Consider the following 6,000-nt stretch of genomic DNA (forward strand, 5'->3'; position numbering starts at 1 on the left):
AGAACCCATGTCATTTCCCTGCCAAGATCACACTACAGGAATCGCAGAGACTTTCTAGGACCTAGAAACAGTCCTCAGCTGATGGCTAGAAAGAAAACAGGAACCCCGTTATACAACTGCAAGGAAATAAGTTCTATAACAACCAGACAGTCGGGAAGAGGACCCTCAAGTTCAGATGAGAACTGCAGGCCTGAGGGACACCTTAGGTTTCAGTCAGACAAAACCTGGAGCAGTTTGTAATACCAGTTACTTCTAAAAAATAACCGATTTATTTTTCATTCAAACATATTTCTTTTAAATACTGCACATAGAGCAGAAAGGAAAAAAACAGATTAAAGTATCAAAATATTCATTCATACTCTATGCAAATCTCACATTCACGTTAACAATTTATTTTATGCTAAGAATGCAAAAAAATAAGAAATGCTCAATGAAACTATATAAAATAATTTGCCTTTACTTAAGGGGAAAAACAAAAAGATCTGTGTTGTCCGAAGCCATTGTTTTACATTCAATCTGAAGCGCTGTTGCACAAATTCACTAATAGTTACTGATTGGCTCTTATAGCAAATGAGATTATAGCAAATGAGATTGCTTTCTCCCTCACTAGTGTTTTAATAATTAATTATTAAGTTAAATATTTATGAACTTTATAAATGCAACTCATAAAATAAATGAACAAGCCATGAGCATATTTTAAAATAATTAATAAAAGTATTGGAAGGTATAAATTTTTAATTATATCACCAGCCTTTTGTATGAAAGAACTGAGGCCTGATATAACTTCCTTTTTCTCTTGAAGATGAAATGCTATATAAGATACAAATCCTAGTAACTTGACCCCATGCATAGACCAAGACATTAATACAATTAGGAATTTATAAGTGATACAATCATTTTATTTTTTTCCATAGCTTTATTAAGGTAAAATTGAAGTATAATAAAATGTATATATTTACAGTTTGATCAGTTTTGACATGTATGTGACCAATACAATCAATATAAAAACATTTACGTTACTTTTTTATTTGAAATTATGCAGAACTGTTTCCTGCATGATTTATTACATTAGAAATAAATAATCTTAAGATATATAGAACCCCACCCCCACATATCACCTATTTAAAAATTAAATGGCACACTTATAAATATCTCAGAGGTCAAGGAAGAAAGAATAATAAAAGCAAATAAAAAGTGTTTTGAACTACGTGATAATAAAAGCTTACAATATCAGAATCTCTGGAATGAAATTGTACTCAGATGAACATATAACTTGAAGTACTTGTACCAGAAAGAAGGCAGAATAACAATCAAACTGTTTTCAAATTATATAGTAGGAAGGAAAAAATAAGAGTAGAAGGAAAAAATAAGAGTAGCAGAAATATATGAAACAGAGAAGAAATAATACAGATATAATTTGATTTAAAAAGTCTAATCAAGAAAAAAGCAAGAACAAAAAAATTAGTATCAATGGAAAGCAAGCTATCAAAATAACCCTACAAATTGCTAAAAATATATGAAAGTAATATTACAATTGCATGCCAACATATGTGATAGCTTGCATAACATGGTCTATATTAGAGAAGGATCGTGTGCTACTGAGAAGAAATTGTAGTTAGCCATTAAGGGATGAAGTATTCTACATATGTCTGTTAAGTCTAAATTATCAATTGTATTTTTTCCTTCTATAGCTTCTTTATTTGGTTTTTGTTTGGAGGATCTATCCAGTGGTGACAAACACATGTTTAAGTTACCCAGTATTACTGTGTTGTGGTCCGTTTGATTCTTGAAATTGAGAAGGGTTTGTTTGATGTACGTAGATGCTCCATTGTTTAGGGAATACATATTTATGATTGTTATGTCTTATTGATGTATAATTCCCTTAAGCCATATGAAATGGCTTTCTTTGTCCCTTATGATTAACTTTGGCTTAAAGTCCACTTTATCTGATATGAGGATAGAAACCCCTGCTTGTTTATGTGATTCATGTGAGGGGTATGTTTTATCCCATCCTTTCACTTTCAGTCTATGGATGTCTTTGCCTATGAGGTGAGTCTCTTGGAGACAGCATATTGTTGGGTCTTGTTTTTTAATCCAGTCTTCCAGTCTGTTTCTTTTGATTCGTGAGTTTAGACCATTAATGCTCAAGGTTATTATTGAGATATGATTTGTATTCCCAGTTATTGGGTTTATTTCCAATTTTTAATTTGAATTAGGTGACTTTCACTTTTTTTTTTCATTTCCTCTTCATGAAATATTTTGTTAAGACTGTTCTGTAGGGCAGGCTTTCTAGTTACAAATTCTTTTAACTTTTGTTTATCATGGAAGGTTTTCATTTCAACTTCAAATCTGAAGCTTAATTTTGCTGGATATAGGATTCTTGGTTGTCATCCATTTTCTTTCAGAGCTTGGTATATGTTATTCCAAGATCTCCTAGCTTTGAGAGTCTGGGTTGAGAAATCAGCTGAGATCTGAATTGTTTTCCCCCTACAAAATAATCTGATATTTTTCTCTTGAAGCCTTTAAAATTCTCTCCTGATTCTGTATATTAGCCATCTTCCTTACAATGTGCCTTGGTGTAGGTTTGTTGTGATTTTGTACACTTGGGATCCTGTAAGCCTCTTGGATTTAATTTTCCATTTCATTCTTTAGGTTTGGGAAATTTTCTAACATTTCATTGAAAATTTGTGCTTTCCTTTGGTTTGCATCTCTGTACCTTCATCTATCCCAATAAATCTTAAATTTGGTCTTTTCATGTTATCCCATAGTTCTTGGAAGTTCTGTTTATGATTTCTTAACATCTTCTTTCCGTGGTTAACTCTATTTTCAAGATTGTGTATTTTGTCTTCATTGCCTGAAGTTCTGTCTTCCGAGTAGTCTAATTAGTCTTTTGGTGATGCTTTCTATTGAATTTTTAATGTACTTTATTGTTTCCTTAATTTCAAGGATTTCTGTTTGTCTGTTTTTTCTGAATCTCTGCTTCTTTATTGAAGTGATCTTTAGCCACCTGTATTTGCTCTCTTACATCATCCTTTATTGCGAGTATCAGTTTAACTATGTATGTTCTAAACTCCTTCTCTGACATTTCTTCCACTATGGTGTCAATGGATCCTGTTATTGGGGTATCTTGGTTTGTTTTGGACAATTTGTTCCCTTGATTTTTTTTTACTTTATTTTTAACTTCTTTTTATTTGTTGATGGACCTTTATTGTTTCTTTATTTATTTATATGCTGTGCTGAGAATCAAACCCAGTGTCTCACATATGCAATTGCTCTACCACTGAACCACACTCCAGCCCCTGTTTCCTTGCTTTTTCATATTGTTTGTGTGTCTACCCATCTAACAGTATGGATCTGAGGCAGTAGAGTTTCTACCCTGTGGACTTACAGTGTCCCTGAAGGTTTCCACTACTTCACTGCATAGGGGGAGACAAATAATAACAACAACCAATGCAATCAATTTACAGCATTAAATCAAGTAGTTCCTACTATGACATCTATAATGTTAATTATCACAATAAAAAGAAATAATATGATTAGCTATTGCCTACAATAAAAACAGCAAGTTTGCAAAGGGTTTATAATTTCAAATGGTGGACAGGGAAAGAACAGAAGTGATATAGGATGGATGATTATGAGAGAAGAAGTAAAAAATTAAAGGAAGAGTGAACAATAGAGATTGGCTGTTAGCAGAAGAAAAGAGAGATCAAGGGAAAGAGGAGAAAATATATATTTAAAAATACATATATATTTTAAAAATTTTTAAATTTAAAATAAAAATAAAAGAATACAAAGTAAAACTAAAATATACTAATCAAACATCCTAGTTCACAAAAAAGTAACCCATGAAAAATAACCCTTTTCAAAAATGCTAGAAATGAGGGAAAAGAAACAAATATGAATATGTGTAAATGTCCATGTACCATTAAGGTCACAATTAAACAGAGAAAATGATTTTTTTTTTTTTTTTAAAAAGACCTTGATGAAAAGTTACAGAATTCTTTCTGTTGGATTCAAAAGATTCTCAGCTTCTCTTCTCAGCAGTTTTAGGTGGGGTCATCTGTAGTGCGATGCTCCACCCTCTGGATTCCTGGAGTGAGAGAGGTAATCCCATAGGTGGAATTCCTGGAGGCAGGGTTTGAGTTTAGATGGGCTCCAAGCTCTTTGCTGATGCCAATTAGTCTGGAGATTTTAAAATCAGCTCACCTCCAGTGCCAAATACTTACTGGTCCATGCTGAAAGATTGTCCCCCAGGGATCTACCCTGGGTTCCATTCATTTGGTGGGGGACCCAATTCTTAGACCCCTATTTCACCTTTGGACCCCACATTTCCTGGTCTTGAGTTTAGTCTCCAAAAAAATCTCTCCCAACCCCAAGCTTCCTAGTTCCCAGCCAGGTAAATCTCTCCCAGCCAGTCCTGCAATGAGTCAGATTGGAGAGGAAAGAGCTGGGTGGGCTTCTGCAACCAGTTGTCCCCTGTGTAAACCACTCTTCACATTTGATTTTCTCCTGGTCACTTCAGCACAGTCTATTTCTTACATTGTGTGTTTACTGGGCCTGTATTTCAGGCCAAACTCAGATTTGCCAAGAATCAACCCCCTCAGCTGCTAGCCCCCACTCAGCAGCTACAAAATGGTTCCTTCTTTTGAACCCCACACACTGCCTGGAGAGATGGTGGCTTCTTAGATATTGTGGAACGCATCTTTCAGGTTTGCCAGGCAATGTCCTTGGTCTCTAAATGTTTCACACCCAGACATGCCTTGAGCTTCCCAAAAATTTGGGTTCCTTTAATTCCCTTATCCCTCCACTATGCTCTCAGAGGGACCACTCTGGCTGGTATTTTTAGCCCTGCTGTGGCAGTGGCTATGCCACACAGGATTTCTTCCTTGTTTTATTATATCCAACCTCCTGTGTCCTCAATCTGCTTTGAATATGCAGTTTTAAATTCCAGTAAAGTGGGGCTGGGGTTGTAACTCATGATAGAATGCTTGCCTGGCACATGTGAGACACTGGGTTTGAGCCTCAGCAGCACATAAAAATAAATAAATTAAATAAAGCTATTGTGTCATATGCCAAAAAAAAAAAAGTTTTAAATTCCAGTAAAGCCCCACCCCCCGCTTTGTTGTTGTTGTTGTTGTTTTTGTTGACCCACTTTGCTGAGAAGCTGCCTGTCTGCTTTCTTTACCCTGTGAAGCAGCCAGGAAAGTAACCTCTATTCCACCATCTTGAAAACCTCCAATCATTTCATTTTGAGAAGGGTATTTTTGTTTATTTTAAAAGGAGGTGTAATATAAAAAAAAAGACGTCAACTGAAGGTGAAGAGATGAAGAGACTCTAATGTGATAAAGCACTTCAAAATTCATATTTATATCAAAACATCCCATCATGCATCTTAACTAGATACAAGTTTTATTTGTCACCTGAACCTTTATATAGCTAAGGGGAGAAATTTTAATTTAAAAGCAATTTTTAAAGAAGGAAAGAAAGTTAAAAACAAAATTTTCCCTTTCAGGAAAAATATTAGAAATACTAATGAAATCAGCACTGACACAGATGACTTGAAAGGTAAATTTTCAATTTTTAAAAATCAGAAACAGATCCTATTTCCTCCTGAGAAATTTCCCAAGCATAATAACCAGTTCCACATATATTTAGGGGAATTTTCTATACTAGGTCAAATGCAATTTGAATCTGAACTCTGGAACACAAATAGATTCAAACAAAGTGACATCAGAAGAACTAGTTTCTATTCATTAGACATACATTATGCATCTTCACCAAACAGCGCAGCATTTGCAGGTGTTAGTAATGGAAGACCCACAGCTCTTACCCTCCAGAGACTTTTGGATATGTAAACTGCTCAACACAGTAATAGGAGAAGGGTCATAATAGAGATACTGTCCATTGGTATAGGAGCCCAGAAGATAAAATCCTGCCCCTGCCTAAACAGTTCAGTCATGAAAATAAAGGATAGAAAGAGGAAAACAATACACAGAATGC

This window comes from Marmota monax, unplaced genomic scaffold, assembly GCF_021218885.2.
Source record: "Marmota monax isolate L192 unplaced genomic scaffold, Marmota_monax_Labrador192_F-V1.1 WCK01_AAM20220418_F8-fsc00002, whole genome shotgun sequence".
Lineage (NCBI taxonomy): Eukaryota > Metazoa > Chordata > Mammalia > Rodentia > Sciuridae > Marmota > Marmota monax.